Genomic DNA, 23,087 nt, shown 5'->3' on the forward strand with positions numbered 1-23,087 from the left:
CAGGTTTAAATTGCAGGGCCTTTGAGAAATAACATGGCAGTGAGTGTCCTGTGTTTTCTTCTCATTTCCATGTATCTCAGACAGGATGCCACAAAAGCCTCCAACTCAGAACCGCCAACAAGCACAGATCAAAAAAAAAAACAAAACAAAAAACACTGCTTCCCCTAGCTGAAGGCCCAGAAAATGGATACCTTAACGACAGAAACCTTTTTGGCAATAGCCACCCTACTCCAGCCAAAACCAAATGGAACAATGGAAAGACTGTACCCTTTCCCCAGAGTCCCACTGAAAGTAAGCACAAGCTGATCTTTCACTTTACCACTCCCCCCCTGCACCACAGAAGCAGGTGGCTGCCCTCTGATTCCCCTGCCCAGTGGTGTTGGCAGGGCTAAGGGGGAACCAGTCATCTATCCTCTGCCCAGCCTAGGCAGGCTGTGCACCAGTTCCCCTACAGGAATAGTACTGGCAAAGCTCAGTGGAGATCTGATCTTCTGCCCCCCACCAGCCAGAAGCAAGTGTTATGATCATCCTCCCTCCCACCCAGGACAGTGTCATTGGATCCAGCAGGGAACAGACTCTCCACATCTTCCTAGAAGAAACAAGACTTAATGAGGTGGTATGAGGTAGAGCTAGTCTCCAGGCTTCACAGTCCTTTCCCTGTGTCAGTGGTCACAACGGGGAGAGTCTCAACCCCCACCCACCAGCAATGGGATGATGAGAGCTGGAGAGATGGTGGACACTATTTCCCTCTCCTCTTATAGTGTCAGAGGGGCCCAGTGAGGAGCTGAGCTTACACATTCACTCAGCGTCAACAAGGCAGTGAAAGTCAGTGTCACACATGCTAGGAAGATGTCAACAGAGGGAAGGGCTAGCTGAACTTCCACCTCAACTGTCTGCCACAGTGAGGTGTAAGTGCTCTGCTCCACTTCTGTAAGGGTGATGCCGGTGGGGTCCATGGGAAACTGAACATAATACCCACCTGGACCTCATACTACACCTCAACAGGTATAATAAACTCACACCTTATACCAAAGAAACTTCACAAGGTTCATGGATTTAAATGTAAAACTTAAAACTATAAAACCTTTATGAGAAAAGAAATCATAGGAAAAAATCTTTGCAATCAGGTCTAAGTGAACAGCATTAAACTTGATACCCAAAGCATAATCCATAAAAGAAAAAAACCCCGATAAATTGGACCTAACTAAAATGATAAACTTTTGCTCTGCAAAAGACCCTGTGCAGAAGATGAAAGACAAGTTTAAGACCAGGAGAAAGTATTTCTAAAGAATGTAGATGATGAAGTGGTAGTATCTAGAATATACGAAGAACTCTTAAAACTCAAACAACAAAGAAAAAACCCAATTAGAAGCTGGGATAAAACATAAACAGATATTTAACCAAAGATAATATTCAGATGGCAAAGAAGCATAAGAAAGATGTTTGACATCATTATTCATTAGGGAAATGTAAACTAAAACCACTTTGAGATATCACTACATAACCATCAGAATTCCTAAAATTAAAAAAAAAAATGTGACAACAAAAAATGCTGACAAGGATAAGGAGAACCTGGAACTCTCAAACTTTGCTAGTGGGAATGTAAAATTGTAAAGCTATTCTGATTTTGCAATTTCTTAATAAAACTAAACATGAAACTATCATATTGCCCTGCAATTGCAATCTTGGTTATTCGTCCCAAAGAAATTAAAACTTATGTTTACACAAAAATCTGTACACAAAGGTTTATAGCAGTCTTATTTGTAATCAATGAAAATAGAAACAACCCAGATATTCTCCAACTGACGACGGGTTAAACTAACTGATACTTTCATCCCATGAAATACTTTTCTCCAATAGAAAGGCGTGATCTATCCATACAGGCAAAAACCTAGATGACTCTCCAGAGAATTACATGGAGTGAAAGCAATAATCTCAAAAGGCTACATATTGTATGATTGTATTTATATAATATTCTTAAAATGAAAAAATTATAAAGATTGATAACAGATTTGTGGTTGCCAGAGCTTAGCAATGTTGTGGGGAGGGGGTGTTGGGAGTGATGGATGTTTTCTGTATCTTTACCTACATGTGTGATAAAATTGCATAGAACTAAACATACACAGACACAGGGCAATATTTCAAAAGAATAAAATGTTATACTCTTGGTCCTTAAAAGGGTGAGCCTGGGACCAGCATAATCAGTATCAACTGGGAGTTTGTGAGAAATGTAGACTCTTTGGCCCCACCCCAACCAGAATCTGGGACATCCTGGGTAATTCGTACACACATTCAAATTTGAGAAGCACTGTTCCATAGTTTGTAACAAGAGTTTAAGGCACAGCTCCAAGTCTGTGGGTGCTATGGGTGCTCTTAGGAGTACAGGCACCACGTCTATCTTCTACATTAGTATGCTTTTTGCCTAACACGGTGCCTGGCACATAGTAGATGCTCAATAAGTACTTTTTGAATGAATGAACCCAGTTCCCACATACCTTCTCACATTTTCCCAGGTCTGGAGAAGGGTCTCTACTGTTAGTGACAGGACAAGGTGTCCCTGAGAGAGTTTCACAGTCATTCTCATTAAGCCTTTTTAAATCCAACCTTTCTAATACTGACTACATGCTAGATACTGTGTGAGGTATGGGGGATACAGATTTAATGTATTGTCTTTAAGAAGATTACCATCCAATAGGAAAGGCAGATATGGAACAAATATTAGTCATTGCTGTAGTAGAGTTCATCATCCTTCACCTCCTCTAGCAAGAACTTGCAGATACCTCTTCCCTCCAGAACTCTACTGTGTACTTGCAAAGGACAGCACCTGGGTATGGAAGAAGGCATACTGGACCAAGAACAAGACTGTGGGTGCTACAGACTGGTTATTTGGCCTTAGGCAAGTTATTTCACCCTGTGGCTTTCATTATCTTCATCTGCAAAATAAAGATGAAATCAAGTCTATGAGACTATTGAAATTATACACTTGGAATTACTGTGTCAACTGAAAAATAAAAGACCTCTAGAACTTAAGTGCTTTTGTTATAAGAATATTCTGGAACTAAAATCACAATACTCAGAGGTGGAAATGTCATTGCTGTTTTTAGTCTATTTTAAGCTATTATTTCTTCATAGATATAGCATGACCACCCATGCTACTTTAAGATTTATAATCTGTAAATATCTTAACTATATCTTTGCTGCAATAGAGTTAACCTCATCACTTTCTCCAGTAAGAGCTTCCAGCTACTTCTCTCCTCCAGAACTCTATTCTGTATTCCCAAATTAAGACACTGGGATGTGTGACATAGAAATCATATCTTGAACAGTTAACTTCCTTAAAGGGACCTTTGAAATATCTGGGATGCAAACATCTCTGGGCACGAACAGCCTTTAATGGTCTGGTGCAGACCATATGCAGTTGAGGTGGCCCAGACATGCCTGTTACAGGTTGACCTGGTAACGAGTTACATTGTTTCCGGTATTTCAAATCAGCCTCTAAGTTCTCTTGAGATCTTTTGGACAAAGCCCAAGATTCTCATGTGTGGGTCATTTTCAGCTAGGTGTAAGTTTTCAACTTACAGGGAACTTGACTACATAAATTAATTACAAAAGGAGAAGAATGAAATATGAGCTGTAAAATATCGACTCACAAAGTGTTTGCAAACACCCTTGGATTTATGTTATTTGGAGCCTAGTTGTCTCTGATGTCCTCAACACATGGGGAAAACTATTCAAATAGTGTTCAGTCATTTCTGGCTTTGGAGATAATGAGTAGAGATTAATGGATCAAAAGTCGTAATCATATTTACAAAGACAAGCCTGTGTATTGATCATAATGTTAGGAAAACATCACTGCTTACCTTAAGTATGGCAGGGGAGGCTTGGGATAAAATTATAGACACCACCAGAATAAATGAAAAGTTTCAGGCAAAATGCATCTGATTTTGTATGTGGGAAAAGCCACATACACTCTCTAGCCAGGGATTATCCTGAGAATTTTAGAGCAAGCTTTCCCTGGGTTCTTTTAGAGGGCAGAATAAGGAGTCAATTTTTCAGGATAGTTGAGAGGCAAATTCTCAATCCATGTAAAAGTAGATTTTAGTAAAAATTACTACCTTTAACAAATTTATTGAGCACCTGCTAAGTAACCCAGATGTTACTTAGATGCTTGTGATTTATTAGTCAAACAAATAAACAAAATCTACAGTTTCCTGGGGCATTTATTTGGGTTTGAAGACAGACAATAAACAATAAAGATAATAACTGAATTATGTATCATGCTTGGGAGTGCTAAGTACAATTAAACAATGATAAATGTAGAGAATAAAGAACTTATATAACTCAACAGCAGGAAAACAAGCAACCTGATTGAAAGATGGGCAGAGGAGCTGAACTGGCATTTTTCCCAAGAAGACAGACAGATGGTGAACAGGCAAATGAAAAAATGTTCAACACCACTAACTAGTACAGAAATGCAAATTAAAACCACAATGAGTTATTACCTCACACCTGTTAAAATATTATCAAAAATGCAAAAATGACAAGAGTAGGTGAGGATATGGAGAAAAGGTAACCCTCATATATTGTTGGTGGGAATGTAAATTGATGCAACCACTATGGAAGACAGTATGAAGATACCTCAAAAATTAAGAATAGAACTATGCTATGATCTAGCTATCCCACTTCTGGGTGTCTATCCAAAGGATACAAAAACACTAATTTGAGAAGATATATGCACACTTATGTTCACTGTAGCATTATTTATAATAGCCAAGTTATGGAAACAGCCTAAGTGCCTGTCAACAAATGAATGGATGAAGAAGATTCATATGTATACACATACCACAGATACATACACATAGTGAAATACTATGAAGCCACAGAAAAGACAAAATCCTGCCATTTGCAACATCATGGACGGACCTTGAGGGTATTATCTAAGTAAAATAAGTCAGATGGAGAAAGACAAATACCATATGATTTCACTCACATGTGGAATACAACAAACAACAAAACTAAATGGACAAACCATGTGAAAACATACACATAGATACAGAGAACAGAACAGTGATTGCCAGAGGGGAAGGGGCAGGGGGAGGGTAAAATGGGTAAAGGGAGTAAACTGTATGGTGATGGGTGGAAACTAGATTTTTGCTGGTGAGCATGCTGTAGTGTATACAGAAATATAAATACAGTGTTGTACATGTGAAACTTATAAGATGTTATAAGCCAATCTCAATAAAAAATAAATAAATTTTTAAAAATGACTAAATAGAGAAACAATCAGAGTGCCAGATGGGGAAAGCGAGTTGCCACTCAGAAAGGGGTGATCACTGTAAAGGTAACCTTTGCACAAAGATATGAAGGAGGTGAGAATGCAAGTTGTGTGGATGTGTGGAATGAGGAGTGTTCCAAGTAGAAGAAAATATTTGAGCAAAATCCCAAGGCAGGAGTGTGCCTGGTTTGTTCCAAGAATAACGCAGAAGCCAGGGCAGCTGGAGTGGAGAAAGTCAGAGGAAGAGGAGGAGGTGATGAAGTTGGAGCAGTAACAGACAGCCAGACCCTGTAAGGACTTTGGCTTTTACTCAGAATGGACTAGGGAGGTATTGGAGGGGTTGAAGAGAGTGGTGTAATCTGACTTAATTTTTAAAAGGGTATCTCCAGCTGTTTTGTTGAAAATCATCTGTTGGAGCCTGAGATTGGAAGCAGAGAGACCAATTAGAGGTTGTTACCATAACCCAGCAAGAGATAATAATGATGGCTCCAATCAGGATAGCAGGGAAACTGGAGAAAAGTGGGCATGTAGCAGATGTATTTTGAAGTTCAAGTTAACAGAATTTCTTGTCAGTTTTGATGAGGCTTGGGAAGGAAAAAGAAGCGCCAAGAGTAACTCTAAGGTTTTTGGCTTGAACAATTGAAATAAAAGAATTGCCCTCAACTGAGACTATAAATGAGGAAGGTTTTGTGAGTGAGATTTTTTAACAAAGAATGACAGATAGCCACTGGTCTTGTTGCAGTGATCATTTCACAATGTATAAAAAATACTGAATCATTATGTGCTACACTTGAAACTAATATAATACCGTGTGTTAATTGTAACTTGATAAAAAAAAATAAAATTTAAATTAAAGAAAAACACACTCAAATTGAATCGCATATTAAACATCCAAGTAGAATTGTTGGATGTACAAGTTGTATATAAAAGTGTGAGGTCCAGAACAGAGTTCAAAGCTAGGATATACATTTCAGTGTAGTCAGCAGTTAGAGAGTATTTAAAGCCATGAGGGTTAAGTTCACCGGGGGCAGAAGCATCAGTGTCGGGGGGTGAGTTGAGTAGGCTATAAAGAAGGGACCAAGGACTGAACCCTGGGGTACACCAAGGTTAAGGAGCAGAAAGAAGAGGAAGAAACAGAAAAGGACCATATAGCCTGAACCCCATTGTGGTTGCCTGATACCTTCTAAACCTGTTCAGTGTGTCAGCATGCTCTGTGGGTCTGTGCCACTAATTACAATATGGGATGCTTAAACTTCCAGCATTTTGTTACACTGCAGAATAATAATCCTAAGTCCCTTTGCTGACAGTGCCTGCCATGCCTGTGGCGGGCAGGGAGAGGTGAGGAGCGCAGGTGGATGTCATAAAAAGCTGCAAACTGGTCACCCTCTCAGGATTAGCACCTTGTGTGAGTCATGTTGTGACAGCATCTGGTCTCACCTTTTCAGGCATAGAAATGAATGCAATTAATATACCCCAAGACTAGTCACTTTGCAACAGATTGACATTAAATAACATGAAACTATTAAGTGAGTGAGAAACCAATTTGTTAATGTTATGGGGAATACTTTCCCCATAGACCATCATGTCTAATAAAGCCAAAGAAGGATGTGTTCAAATCCAATACACAGATTCTTTTTTCATTCTCCAGACATCCTGAAAGACAAATTATACACGAATTTGCTTTGTAAGCATAAATGTACAACAATGTGAGTAAAACAGTTTAGGGGGATTTATGCCTAATATTTGGAAGGACCCAAGAAATATCCTGATCTTAAAACAGTCTCACTCATTCAACACAAGTTAACTGAGCATCCATGATGTGCCAAGTGCTGTCACAGGCCAGCCATCGACCTATCTGGAGTTAGCATTCTTCTAGCAGTAGGAGGAATGATAGACATGAAACAAACACTGAACAGAATAACTCAGGGTACAGTGGTAAATATTATGGAAAATAGTAAAAATTCAAGTTGGGTAATGAGAATAGAGTGCTGGCTGTTTATTCTTAGTGTGATCAAAAGAATTTTCAGAGCCCTGCGAGATAAAGTAGACAGTGCTCATGAATTTGTTTGCTGCCTCAACTGGACAGAAAAGGAATCCCACTATTTATAATATTTCATGTAATTTGGGGGCTAACATTATGCTATTTGCTCTGAAAAACAGCCTATTGCTCACTAAAACTATCCCCCAGTTACAGAAAATCTAATCCTTGTCATTCCCACAGTACAACATCTTACCTTTTTAAAAATTTGGGAATTGAGTTGTTTTAGAAAGGAAATCAAGTTTCTACAGAAAGAAATCTAAATAAGATATTAAATAGATTTATTCTGGTTTTTCATGAAGCTCACTGTGGACCTTCCTGCCTTCTAAACCGCAGAGGCAACTTCAGCAAGTGCCCTAGACCAGGGCTTTCCAAAGTGCCACACACAGAGAAATCCCTTGGGTATCTCGTTAACATGCAGATTCTGATTCAGTGAGTCTGTGACGGGCCAGACATTCTGCGTTTGTAACAAGCTCCCAGGTGATGCTGGACCACACATCATACTTTGAGTAGAAAGCAGCTAGACTTACTGAAGGGACAAATATTCTATCCAAAGCCCTGGTAGCTACAAGCTACCCTAACCCTTCTCCCTTTCCATTTTGTGTTTTAGCTTGGCATGAGCAAAAGTGACCCGCTTTGGGTGCACTCCAACTATAGCTTTAGGTGCTATGGGGCAGAACCACATATAATCATTTATGTGTGTGTGAACTTTGCAGACAGTTTGGGCTCTCTCTTCCTAGTGCCCAAATTGCCACATTTAGCTTTTTGCACTTCACTTGCTTTGAATTGGTCCAAGCGAATGCACTCTGCCTCCTCCCTTTCCTGCTCCCAGACCTGCAAGAACTCAAAACATCTGCATCCAGCAGTCATACCTTCTTCGAAAAATCCAACAGAGCACCCTCAAAAAAAGCAAGCTGTGAGATGTCTCTGAAGCCTACTATCTGCCTCCCTCTCATCCCTGTTGCCTTTCATTGGACATTTGCACAGGGGAGCCCAGGCTTTTCTGACTACTGTACCCCAAAGATACTCCACTGGAGAAGCTGGCTACTGACTCTCCAAATGGTCCTTCACTCTGGCCAGGGTCTTTCTCCAGCTCACCGCAGTTTGCAGTACTCTGCCATGGGGAGCATGACAGTGTTTGGATTTAGTTGTAGCAAAGAAAAAAAAAAAAAAAACAGAAAAGAAAAGAAAAACTGGAGCAGTTCCTACAGCTTGAAAGCTGCTAAGGCTTTTTCCCCTACCACTACCAGAAGAGAGGACATTTCATACAAATCGAGTTGATTGGCCTTATAAAGCTTTCTCATTAGAGGCTAAGCTGGAAGCTAACAGAAATTTGTTCCTCCAATATAGTGTGTCTCCTAAAGGGACCAGCAGTATGTGTGATTTTTAGGAAGAGATAAGGAGGAAGAAGAGAAGGGGAGGGAATATTGTTTACAAAGGCATCTCCTAGAAAGGCCATAATTAACTACGAGATCCTATATGTACCCTGCAAGGGATGCTGTGAGGAAATGGCACTTTAAGGTGACATAATCTGAAGGAGAAACCCTGCCCACAGCACTCAATTGCTGTCAGGAAATCACATTCCTCAACACCATTAAAGGAAAATGCTAGAGTTGTTGCATTTCCTGGGCATTATTAGCGTGAGTCTGAAAATCACTGACAGCTAAAGTCAGAACATTATTTGTGTTCTTTGCTCTCTGGCCATTTCCTAATTATGAATAATAATTCCATTAATAATGCACTTGGAACAAGTAAATTATCCCGCAGAACATCATAATCAATTGCATCAAAGAGCCTTCCAGGAAGCCCCTGTGTGTCTTTGTTTCAGCTTCCCCACTAGCAGCTCTCCCGGTACCTTCAGGAAGTCGGGAGTCAGTGGCTGTCTCCTAGCAATGAAAGGCATCCATTTGTGGACACCCTCGGAGATGAAGCCACATCCTTTGTAACAACCGATTCTTATTCACTTAGTTAGGTTTAATGGCAGCCTCATGACTCGCAGACTTGCAAAGGACAGGTCCTTCCTTGGCGGCTACTAAGGGTTCCTGACATTCACATATCATCCCAGCTACCACCTGGCCCTCCCTGTTGTATTTAGATGTCCTCCTCGTGGAAGCAAGCTTTCCCCAATCAGAGAATTATCCTCAGTCCACTGACAAAATGAAAATTGTTATTAAATTTACACAAAGGATACTTCCAACCTTCATATTTTTGTAAACAATTATTTTCTATAACCTTCCTCTTTTTCTTCCTTCTTTCTTCCCTTCCTTTCTAAATTTGTGCTGACATATGAGTGCTTGGGTCCCTCAATCTATAACACATCTTCCTCCCAGTCTTACTCTCCAGTGTGCAGAAGAAAAGATTCCCTTGCTGGAGATGTCACTGGAGTGGCAGATCCCAGGAAATGGTTCTTCAGTCTTTTTAATATATAGCATTTCTTCCTCTCAGCATTGTTTTATTTGTAGTATCTCTTACCTTTGGGGAGTTTATTCTTTTTTTTATAAAGAAGAAAATAGACAAAGTATATTGATTTCCAAACCGGATTCAGAATCACCAGCAAAAGCAAGCAACACAAAGGCTGTTTAAATGGCCGTGGAGGGAAAGGAATAAGGTAAAACCTTCTGTAATCAGTCATTCTATTACATACAAAAGTTACTGTCATCCTTCTGGGCAGCAGGTGTCCTGCCAGCCCTGTAATTTTTTTTTATGTGGGGTGAGAAGGGAAAGGGAACATCTAAATATAAATAAAAGATACTCCTTTCTGTCAGAGAATCAGTGCTTTGTCTGATCAAAAAGAAGCTGAAATGTGACACAGAATCGAGTCAAGTCACACAGCGTCTCCAGCTCCATGTTTACTAGATTGTCGCCTCTTAACCACTGCACGTGCTGGGTATCCACGCGGTACCTGGCTGTAGAGAAGCGGGGGATGAATATCTAATGAGGCATCACAAAGCACTTACTACACTTGTAAAATTAATAGAAAAGCTGGGGCTGCAGAAATGGAACGTGTGATCAGGCGTGGCAGCCAGGGAGATGCACGGCTCAGTCTCCTTTCAAGAGAGAACTGCTGTCCAGCTGCAAGGGGCGCGGCTGGCCGACAGCCTCGAGCTGCACTGCCTTCAGAATCCACCTCAGCTTTCCAGAAAATGCCATGCTCTTCCTGGACAGCCTCCAGTCAATGGCTGTGCAACAGTCTTCCTAAAGCCTTGTCAATTCTGCCCAATTCAGGGGACTAACAAGTCATCCTCATTCCTCAGCTCTGCATGGTGGTCTGAGGCTCTCTCCCACTCCCGCTCCTTCCCCCTTTATCTTTCTCAGGCATTATTCCACGATAATCTTCTATGCTCACAACTGTCTCCATATCTGCTTCCCAAAGGACCCCAGTGATCCACTGTATATGCCTAACCCTGTAACTAATTTAAAGAAAAATATAAATGATTTTAAATCAAAGCCAGAGGTTATAAAATGTCTACAAAATTCTCTCCCTCTAATCAATTTTCTTTTGCTAGGAAAAGAAGTTGTGCTTCTTTGGGCAGGTCACTAAGCCAGGGCAAATATATTTGGGGGCATCTCAATTGGCAGTCCTGTGACACAGGAGGTATGGTAGGGATGGCTCCCAGTGCTAGGAGTCAAGGAGTGCATTGTCCTTAGAGAAGTTAAGATAATAATGAAGTCAACTAAAAGTTTGTGTGCTCTTTATTATCAGCATGGGCCCAGTAATTTTAAACGATGTCAATAATAAAATTGGTTTTCCTGTCAAGGCAGAAAGCTCCTCTACCCGCCACCCCCACCTTGATATGCCACTGTGAACTGTTTACATTATAAACATGAAATAGTCTTTAACTACTCTCAACCATGAAATCTCAAATTATCCTTTTCATGGTCCCTGAATATAATATTGGGCAAATTCTTTATTTTGGGATATTAAAATATTGTCTAGTCCTGTTTCAAACTCTAATATCATATTTGTTATTCTAAAGATCTCATAGTTAGTGCTGGGTTTGTAGCTAAAAAGGGCTGGAGTGGTAGCGGTTGTGATCTGTTCTCCTTTTCATACCTCTTCCCCTCAATGTGGCACAGTGTGTGTGTGTATGTGTGTGTGTGTGTGTGTGTGTGTGTGTGTGTGTGTTTGTATTGGTGGGCTGTTCTCTCTATCTCCCTTTAAAGCACATAGCTCCTCAGAGCCCCATTTCTCACTTTGATTTGGTCTCATTCTTTCTGTTGTTACTGGTATGTAGGTGGAAAGTGTGATACTCAGGTGAAGATCAGCTTCACCCTGGATCACTCCATCACTGAGGACCCCTAGAGAGAAGGAATATGTTATCTCCCTCCGGCCTCCTGTCGATATTCTATACTTCCAATTCCTTTTCTGGGTTGACTGTCCCAAGCTTGGCCAGTCAGTGGATCAAGAAACCCTGGAGCTCCTCCTGGAGCCACGGGAACTGCTGTTGTCCCCTTCTCCAAGGACTATGGAAAACTGGGATACGGTAAAGGTACCTCCAATTTTTTTCCAAGCCCTCTGCAAGCCCCACTATAGTGGGACTCCATCTTTAGAAATCTCTAGATCAGAAAGTGGCATCAATTTTTCTCTTCAGTGTGCTACCAACTTCCAAAGAACATGTATCAATCTATTCCCCAAACTTTAATGACTCCTCTTAGGCTGTGGTACCAGGACATCCAGATGAGAAAGTAGGAAAAGAGATCTCAGTCTCACAGACTCATCCACAATTTATGATTGATTCTTTTACAACAAACCTATCATTGCCAACATTTGGATTTAGGAGGAGAAACTTGTAAAAGGAAGGAAAGAACCTTTCTCTGGGCACCCTGCACACTCTGGAAGCTGTCAAGCATGATTCTCTTTCCTCCCATCTCTAGGTCTCTGCCAATTCTGGGATGGGGGGTTGCACAATGGTAGTAGAGCTAATTCTGTTGCCTCTAAATTCCTTCAACAAGATGGTGTTCATAGAAGGGCCCTCTACAGATTAAGTGGCTCATTGGTTCTTTTGTTACCAGCTGTTTTTCCTAATAGCCAGGCCTGGACTAAAAGGAAAACTCCTATTTAACATCTTATTACTCCAGTTTCTTACCTATAAAATTAGGATTAAATAAAAATAATCCCTAATACTTTATTTTGAATAATTAGTGTATGCACTAGAACACTGATAGTGTATGGGTTAGGTATCTCTTGCCAAGATTTCTCTAATCACTCCAACCCCACAAAGCTAATTTATCTACTCAACACATTTATTGAATCTTAATGTCTCGGTAACACATCACTAAGTTATTTGTTTACATTTCTGTCTTCCTTTATACCACAAGGTCCTCAATGGCAGCAGAATTGTATTTCATTCTTGTTGCATCCTTATCACATATGGACCCTCCATAAATCTTGCTTGAAGAAATGTGTGGTTCATTCACATAGTTTTTCAATGCAAATTACAGATAACTGAGTTTTAGCCATGGCTTGTTGGTAGGAAAACATCAATGAAGAAATCAATGCTTATCACTACCTTTCTATGAATCTAGCACCATGTCAAAATTCTAGTAGATTCAGAGGAAATAGAAAACATTGTTCCTGACTTCATGAAGCACAAACTCCAACTGAGGAAGCAAAATGAGACTGAAGAAGACAGACCTGTGTCCTAGTACACAAGCTAGAGATGCTTTCCTAGGAAACAGATGAGTAAGAGATCAAAAAGCAGATACACTTCAGCCACATGCTCTATGACTAACACGACAGGATGTCAAATCATTGGTCTCTGATGGAGGGGAAAAAATAGCCATTTATAGTTGAGGACATCCAAATCACAAATAAATATGTCATACTCATCAGTTGTTGGTACATCCTGGTGAGGCAGTAAAATGTTGCAATTAGGCTTATAATCTCTGGAGTCAACACATATCTTATTAGATTTGTTACTTTGGGGAAGTTAATAATCCTCTCTGTGCCTCAGCTTTCTCATATGGAAAATGGGAATAATGATAGAATTTTCCCCATAGGGTCACTGTGAGAATCAAATAAGTAAATACAAAGAATATGACTTGGCACTCAATTACTACAATATTGACATTTTCTGTTCTTCTTATAGAATGTATCACTTTACTAAGGTTGTGAAAATACTAATAAGGAATTTCTGAGATCTTTAAGGAGCTAAAAATCAGAGTCCTTGGCAGGAGTTACACACACACACATAAACAAACACATTCACAAACACATACACAACTTTTAAAGACTGAACAATTTTCAAAGACAATCTTGAGGTATATGATTCACTATGGATGAGTCTGAGTGGTCAGCAAATCCCTCTGGAATTTTCAGTAATCAAGGTTCCTTGGCAGGAATTTTCAAGACAAATTGGTTTAATAACTCATGCTTTTTATTGCCTGGCACTATTATAGGGCTATACATTATGTCCCTCTCAAGCAAAAGCCAAATACAGATGCAATACAGGTATTTTAAGTTTTAGTCCTCGAGTAACTGTACAAAATGATACAATGTAACTTTTCCCAGTTTTACTTGTCAGGGCCAACATGTGGGGAAAAAAATATGTAAGCAGGCATTCTCCTGGTCAGATGGTGGACTCCCCAGGAAGCAAGTGATTGTTTCAGCATCATCTCGGCCCCTCAGTTGCATGGGCTTCTGGGAATGCTGAGAGTTTCTGGGAGTTGTAGAGTATTTGTAGATGGGAAGAGGAAACCAGAACGCAATCAGGAAACCTGTTTAAATAATCATTGCTGACAAATTTCCTAAAGTTTCTCAGAGAAGAGAATTTGAATTTCCAAGACTGCAAACATTTATCACTTCTTTTCCCATTTTAAATGAATGTTCAATGTCCTGCTTAATTTTGTGTTAATAATTTTGATTTTTTCCTTAAAGGACCACTCCAAAAGTCTATAAACTTCAGATGTCACAAAAGCTTCAGCTAACATTGCTACTGACCTCTTAGCTTTTGCTCTAGCTTCTATTATCTGTTTTCAGACCCTTTCACCCTCCCACCCATCCTATTTAATTTCTGTTAGTCTCTCAACTTCTAATTAGTGGAAGGAAGGTAAATATTCCCAAATTATTTTGTTTTTCATGAATCAGTGAGAGTTGATGTAAACTGGGACTGAAGACTTGATCTTCAGTGAAAATAGATATTGATCTATGTTAAAAAAGGCATTGTAGTCTGTTTTTGTAACTTCTATTCAAAATAATATTTGAAGTTCTAGCCAGAGCAATGAGAGAAGAAAAAGAAATAAAAGACACTTGAATTGGAAAGGAAGAAGTAAAATTATCTCTGTTTATAGATGACATGATCTTATATGTAGAAAACCATAATGACTACACACACACATGCACACAAACTGTTATAACCATTAAATGAATTAAGCAAAGTTTTAGGACACAAAGTCAACACAAAAAATTAGGTTCGTTACTGTATACAAATAATAAACAATCCAAAAAGGAAATTAAGAAAAAAATTCCATTTACAATAGCATCAAAAAAAAAAAAGAAAATGCCTAGGAATAAACTTAACTGAAGAGGCAAAGCCTTATACACTGAAAACTAAAAGCAGTGATGAGAGAAATTAAATAAGACATAAAGACATGGAAATATATCCTATATTCATGGATTAGAAGACTCAGTATTGTTACAATATTAATACTCCCAGAGCAATCTACAGATTCAATATAATCCCTATCAATATTGTAATGATGCATTTTGAAGAAATAGAAAAATCCATTCTAAAATTCATATACAATCTCAAAAGACACAGAATAGCCAAAACAATTTTTAAAAAGAACAGAGTTGGAGGACCCAAGTTTCCTGTTATTCAAAACTTACTACAAAGCCATAATATGGTACTGCCATAAAGACAGGCATATAGACCAATGGAATAGTATAGAGAGCCTGGAAATAAACCCTTATAGGTATGGTCAAATGATTTTCTTCAAGGGTTCAAGGCCATTCAACAGGAAAAGGAAAGTCTTCAACAAATAGTGTTGGGAAAACTGGACATTCACATGCAAAACAGTGAAGGTGAACCTTAACCTACACCATAAATAAAAATTAATTCAAAATGGATAAAACTTAAAGAGCTAAAATTATAATACTAGTATAAGAAAAATAGGGAAAAATCGTCAAGACAATGGGTTTGGCAATGGCAATGATTTCTTTGATATGACACCAAAACACAGGCCACAAAAGAAAAAAAATGGGTAAATTGGACTTCATCAAATTTTTTTTAAATATATACATCAAAGGACATTATCAACAGAGTGAAAAGGCAACCCTCAGAATGAGAGAAAATATTTACAAGCCATATATCTGATAATGGATTAATATCCATAACTCCTAAAACTTGACAACAAAAGAAACAATTAAAACTGGACAAAGGGTTTGAACAGACATTTCTCCAAAAAGACATATACATATTGATGGCCAAGAAGCACAGGAAAAGATGCCAAATATCACTAATCATTAGGGAAATGCAAATCAACTCTACAAGGAAATGCCAGTTCCCATCCATTAAGATTACATCATAATGGAGGGAGGCTATAGCTCAGTGGTAGAGTGTGTGCTTGGCATGCATAAGGTCCTGGGTTCAATCCCCAGTATTTCCATTAAGATAAATAAATAAATAAACCTAATTACCTCCCCCCACCAAAAAAAAAAAAAAAAACCAGAGAGAGAGAAAATTACATTATAATTACATTATAATTATAATTATAATGTAATTATAAAATTACATTATAAGAAAGAAAAAGTACTGGTAAGGATATGAAGGAATTGGAATCCTTACACATTGCTTACTGGTGGGAGTGCAGAATTGTGCAGTCATTGTGGAAAACAGTATGGCAGTTCACAAAAAAATTAAATAAAAATTAGAATTACCGTATGATCCAATAGTTCCACTTCTGGGGATATAAGCAAAAGAACTAAAAGAATTGAAAGCAGGGACTCAAACAAATATTTGTATATCATAGTAGTATTATTCGCAATAGCCAAAAGTTGGAAACAGCTTCAGATGTGTATCAGCAGATGAACAGATAAACAAAATGTGGCATATACATACAATGGAAAATTAGCCTCAAAAAGAAATGAAATTCTGACAGAAGCTACAACATGGATGAATGAACCTTGGAGACATTATGCTAAGTGAATAAGCTAGTCACAAAAGGGCAAATATTGTATGATTCCACTTATGTGAGATACCTAGAGTAATGACCCTCATAGAGACAGAAAGTAGAATTGCAGTTGCCAAAGTCTGTGGGGAGGCGTGAATGGGACATTATTGTTTAAATATACAGAGTTTCAGTTTCGAAAGATGAAAAAGTTCTGGAGAGAAGGGTAATTGTTGTACAACAATGTGAATGTACTTAATGCTTTTGAACTATACACTTTAAACAGTTAAAATGGTCAATTTTGTTAGGCATATTTTATAATAAAAATTAAATTATAAAAACTGCATTATATTCAGATTGATGCTTAATTAAAAAAAAAAATCACAAGTGATCTAGGTCTCCAGGCTCAGACCATGTACGCATCAATTATAGCCTTTCCTGCTGATTTCAACGTTGTCCTACAAACTAGTTTTAATCACACAGTTTCACTACGTTTTGTTCTTGAAGAGTTAGGTTTCACTTCGCAGTCTGCACTTGTGATTATTCAAACCCACTGACAGTCGCAAAGCTAACTTCTGGGCACACTCAGAAGACAGACAACGTAAGGACACATGTTGAAGCCAAGGGCAAAGATAATACGTGGCATTATGCACCGTGCTCAGAGACTGTAGAATAAGTGTGGTTTGTCACTTGTTTCCTAGATTTTCCAAATCAGTCTTAGAACCATGACTGTCTCTGTACCAAGTTAAGAAAATCAGCTTTTAAGTAGAGGAAGATAAACTTTTCTAATTTGGAATCAGAGGACTGGTATGAGAAGAAATGAGAACCAGCCATCCAAAGGCCTCCAGTGTGAGTGGTGCGGTGCAGTTAGGGTTTGGCTGACTTGCACTTTCAGGGAAAAGTCACTACCCAGCAATGCTGTGTAGGCAAAAATTGGGTCATCAAATTTCCTTCTTTTCCTGACAGTGTTCCAGAAGAATACTTATTTTCAGACTGTAATTCTGATTCTTCAGTTTCTAAAAGCCTCAGCTGAAACTGTTTAAGGGAGGAACCAGTGAACATTATTAGCCATATTCCAGTAGCGTAGCTCCAACAACAAAGGGCCACATATGTAGTCACAGACAGAAAAGAACACATATATTCATTCTATTTATTTTAAGCAAGCATTGGAAATATACTTCTCCATTCTTAGCACACTGACCCAAGAATACCACAGATACTTTTATGTACATTCTTTTTGAAGCATACACTCTAAAACCACAACTAGCTAAAATAGTCTCACCAAACGGATGGATGATTTTCACTGGTAAACCCAGGGCTGTGCTGGCATAATCATAGTCACTTTCATCCTCTCCTTGATGGGGACTGGTACAAAGAAACAGAGTATCCTCTCTACTACTTTTGATAAAATAGCTGTTGACACTGATTGACTGATTTCTCCAGTTAGCCTAAAATGTCTCAAATTCTATGCACTGATGAAAGAATATGGATTCAGTAGCTACTGAAATACATAAGGATGTTTGCTTTTATTGTTATCATCATTATCCTCATCCTCACCATTATTATCAGACGTCATACAGATAAAATCACACAAACACATTTAAAGAATAATGACGTGAACAATACAATTGCTAGCCAATATCATGCCTTTGTGTGATTACAAAAAGCTTTGTTTCAGGCTGTGCATCAGTTTCAGGTCTTCCCATGTGTATCATTTTTGGACACAGGTTGAAGGGGCAATGGATACCTAGTACATAATCTTCTCATGGCAGAAATCTAATTTTTTTCCAAAGTTTGGGTGGCAACTTGTCACTTCCACACATTTTCTATTAGCCAGAGCAAGCCATATGGCCAAGTCCAACATCAATGGGATGAGGATGTGGAACTATACTCTTCTCAAGGAGGAACCAGTAAAAATTCTCATATTTCAGTAGCCTAGCTCAGAGACAACAAATTTCCCCATATACATTCGCATATAGGGGTGGGAGATAAATATTTGCCAAACAATAATACAATCTGTCATAGTCATCCTCATGGTACTTTTTTTCTTTACTCATATTAAACATGTGTCTGATCATTCCAATATTGGCAATCTTTGCAGATCTGATACTGAAGTTTAATGTTTTTTTTATCACCAGTCATTTATGGTACTTTTTCTGTGTGTGTGTTATTGTGACCTTATATAACATGTAAATTTAACTGAAGTAATTTTTGGACTTCAAAGTACAATCTTCCGGAGAGAATTGGCTTTATCTCTGCTAAGTAACTGCTGATGTGTTCAGCCACAGCAGTGTGGCTCCCATACTTTTTGGAAAAAGAAGCAGTTTGTCAGGAAAGACATAGACAAATTAGTAAAGGAGCCAAATATTCTTCAAATAAAACATTTATGTAAGATTGGACTCCTTTCTTATTTGGGGTCCCAAATTCTTAGGAATATTTTTAGAAATGAACTGGGCAGAGAGAAGCAGGAAGGAATTTGGAGTGGTAGCTAAGGCTTTATCAGGTCTTAAATTACCAGGATGTATTAGACCAGGAAGGTTATGACTAACGACCAATGACCAACTCCCAAATCTTGGTGTTTGAATATAACACCAATCTGTGCTGGCTGAGGCAGTAGTTTAAAATGGGTGTTTGGCAGGCAGCCTTTGATGGAATGATGCCAAGACCAGGCTCCTCCTTCTTATAGCACTGCTGCCTCATGGGCTTTCAGGTTCTCCTGCCGTTTTGTTTTTTGTTTTTTGGGTTTTTTTCCCTTCTGTCTGCCATAGGAAAGTGGAGAGTCAAGAGAGATTTTGTGGTGTTGGACCTGGAAGTGGTGTTCATCACTTCCATCCACGTGGCCCCCATCTGCTGCAAGGGAGGTCAGAAAACGTGACTGCAAAGAAATGGAAATGGGTTTGGTAAACAACCCAGACAGTATCTCTGATGCAGGAGGTTCCAAGCAAAAACAGGTTGAATCTAAACATTTTCTATGACTAAATAACTCAGCACCACATGGTGTGGCTCTGAGATTAGTGGTGGCATATTAATAGTAAAATTACAGGTTATAATGAAGGTTAGAACATAGTTTATAATGTCCTCTGGTGATACGTGGTAGCCACAGCTGACTGTGACAGTGGGAAGAGAGAGAACATCTGATCTCCACACTCTCATAACCTCCTTACCTCCAAATAACAACAGGAACCCAAAGGAAAAAAGGACCATCCCAAGTACCATCTGTAGCCATAAACAGGGATGGCATGGGGCTGTTCCAACCACCTGATTTTGAACAGTGATACTGTGAGGTAGGGCCACTCTGGAGTCAAATCTGGCTCTGTGTTTTCTGCTTATAGTGAGTCACTGTGGCAGGACAAGAGAGCTTTGGGAAAGGTCTCCCCAGATTTCCATGCATGGGCGTTAGTCTCTGGCTCTACTGTGGGCTGTCTAGTATCTGCTTCCAGTGGTGGCTGCAAAATTCCTCCATTTATATTTGGGTTTCAACTCCAGACACGCGGTAGTTGCCACAGAATATAAAATTCCAGTATGTGGTCTCTGCTGCACATACCAAAAGTAGGATAATGCTGCTCATGTGCCTATGGGAGGAGGGATGGATAGTCTTCAGTGCTGATAGGGGAACTCACAGAAATATTGAATTATTAAAATACTGTGACCTTATTTGCACTCCTAGCATGTGAAGAGGGCTTTTTCTGTTATAGTTACGATTAGAAAAAAAAAATAATGCTGCTGCCTGTTATGTGGAGAAGGAAATTGATCAACTCAAAATATACCCCAATTTTATGCCCAGAATGATGTAGCTGTGCACTTCCAGTTTGCATGTCTGCTTGGCAGGGTTGTGATTCCCTCATAACTTCTGAGTCCTCTGAAGTGATACATAGATGTCTGCAGGGGCTGGCTTTCTTTTACTCAGCGAGAAACTGGCCTTGCACATTGACATAAGCTGGCAAAGTAATGGTCCCATTTCTTGTTGAAACAAGCTATCCATTTGTTTCAAAAATGTCTTTTGAAGAAGGGGGGGAGTAAAAAAATTAAAAATACCCTGAATCAAGAAGGCTTGAGTTCATAACTAGCATAGTTTGTACCCTGCACATTAGAGGCATGGTTTTGTTAGAGCAGGCAGATAGCTAGATATGAGCAGAGAAAGGGGGACACAGACCAAATGGCAGGAATTGGGCAGAAAGGAGGGGCACAGACCAAATGCAGGAAATCATACATCATGTAAGTACCAGGGGTCCCTGGGCAGAGAAGGAAAAGCAGGAACCTTTGGGCTGATAAGGGATCATGCTTTTGGGGGGACAAGTGGCCTGGAGAAGAACAAAGAAAGGTGAGAAAAGGCAGGAATTTCCAGTGTCCAAATGTAACCTTTTGCTCATTATGCCCTCATTTCAATATAATTAGCCTTGCAGATCAGAAGTACCCATTATGCACCGACGCCATGACACTTCCCATCCAGACTAAATAAGGACAAAAATCCCTCCTCCCTTTGGGAAGGTGGAGTTGGGATGATAATCAGCAAATATGACCCCAAGCCCTTCCCTCTCCAGTGAATATTCCGCCCATTCATTTTTACACCCTATGTAACTAACTTGCCAAAGAAACTCAGGGCAGCAGCTCACCTGAGCCTGCCCGCTCTCCCCTGAGAGTGTCCTATCCATCCTTTAATAAATCCTCACTTTACCTTTTTTAATCACGACGCCTTGTCTCTGAATTCTTTCTGGGACAGGACAAGAACCTGGAACACCAGTTGCATCTGTCGGCAACAGTTTCATGCCAGTCCATCCTCTTTTGATTGTTTCAAAGGCTGCAGGGCCATGTGGTAGAAGGATGATAAGACAACGATCTCCTGGAATAAGTCTAGCTGAGCTCAGTTTTTACTGTATATCCTGCTTACCCCTTCCCCAGTATTTCCTACTTGTATTTTTCCACAGCAATTAGGGGACATTCTGTTTGTGCTCAGTGTGACTGAAGAAGAGCCTGACTCACACAGGACCAGTCCTTCAGTGCTTATGCTCATGTCCTAGGTTGCATGTTCTTGAATCTAGACCAGGTTGTAAATCCTTGACTTTAGGGGATAAGGATCTCTATTTCTATAGAACCAAACCTCTCATAACTCACCAAACTACTCACAACTCAGTTGGTGCTCGAGAGACTGCACCAATTTATTATAATGAGCCATTCCTTGTCTCCAACTTCTGAGACTTGTTGACACTGGTAGACATTGGAGATCATGTAGAACTAGAAATTGGGCTCTAAAATTTGAGTTCTAGACATCCTGAATTGAATTTTGAAAATATTCTCAAGGCAGAGAGAGGAACTAGATGATTTCTTAACCAAGCAAGAGAGCTCCAGATCTCAAATTTTCAGAATGAGATGTCAACAGGTGCTGCCCTAAAATAACACAGGATTGCTCCCTACAGCCTGAACTTGAGGCCTTCATAGGTTAAAAATAAGTTGCTTTTAAGAAGGAAAACAAGCTTTATCACAAATCCAAACAGATCTCAGGAATGCAAGAACACAAGGACAATTGGGGCTCCTTCCTATGCAAAAAGCCACAAAGACTTACTATGTAACCAATTCCAGGTTACTGTAAAACAAGGAAGCAGCAATTGTATTCCAAGTTCTCTCTTCTCCATGCCATGGACAAGAAGCTCAGCAAATGAATCAGCCCCAAGTGAGGGCCAAGTGAAAGGGAGTTCTACGCAGGATTAAGAGAAAAGTGATTGATGGGCCTGCACGTGTGCCCTTGGAATTAGTCCCCAGAGAAGACCACGTGAATGGGACTCCTATTCGGATTTCTAAGAAGAGCATACAGGAAGTGACCAGCTCATGTGCTGGAATAACAGATGAAAAAAAAGGCACGGTGAAAGGACATCTGATATAGGACTCCTAAAATTTAGGCATAGGAAGATGCCTGTGTGAGTGCTCTTTGGGGAAAAGTTCAAGAAAAGGCCAACTGAATAGGATCCTAACCTATATTCCTAAGAAATAATCATGGGAAGGATCCTGTATGTGTTCACCCAGGGAATCAGCCCCAAGAGAAGGTCAACTGAAAGACCTAGGTTGGGTTCCTAAAATGAAAGGGTGGGAAGAGGAGAGAATATGGGGATAGGAGCTCTCAGGCATATCTGTTATCAACTGATGAAGAGAATCTGTCCAGATGACATATAGGGAAATGAGGTCCAAAATAAATTTCTTATTTCAGAAGCTACTTTGCTGGTCAGAAACCAATGGGATTCTGAGAATTTTAGTTGGAACTTCATATACCACAAAACAACTTTTTGGTACCATAGCCCATGACAGTTAAGTCCTTTCATTGTTCATATTCCTTCTATCTTTGTGCAAGATTATTCCATATCAGAATATTCTGATGTATGCATATCTTTATTTATAATTTTTATGATTAATTTTCTCTGACACTCCTTAGTTCCTATTGCTTTAAAAATTAGCTACATATATAAATGAATATTATGAAGGTCATCCTTATGTTTTTAATGCATTTCCAGTGAGACCTCTAGGTTTCAAAGCTGACTGACATGGGTATAGATCCCAGCTCCAATACATACTGTCTGTGCTATTTGGGGGAAGGTTTTTAATATCACTAAGCCCCTACTGGTAAACAAAGGGCAATAATATAGCCTACTTTGTAGCACTGTTATGATGAACAAGGGT

General features: G+C 39.4%; 1 non-coding gene across 1 annotated transcript; it reads left to right on the top strand.

The window, feature by feature from the left end:
- Positions 1-15,847: 15,847 nt before the first annotated feature.
- TRNAA-GGC (transfer RNA alanine (anticodon GGC)) lies at positions 15,848-15,920 on the top strand. The gene has a single exon. It is a non-coding gene; the product is annotated as a tRNA-Ala (tRNA).
- The last annotated feature ends 7,167 nt before the right edge of the window (positions 15,921-23,087 follow it).

This window comes from Camelus dromedarius, chromosome X (assembly GCF_036321535.1).
Source record: "Camelus dromedarius isolate mCamDro1 chromosome X, mCamDro1.pat, whole genome shotgun sequence".
In the NCBI taxonomy this organism is placed as follows: domain Eukaryota; kingdom Metazoa; phylum Chordata; class Mammalia; order Artiodactyla; family Camelidae; genus Camelus; species Camelus dromedarius.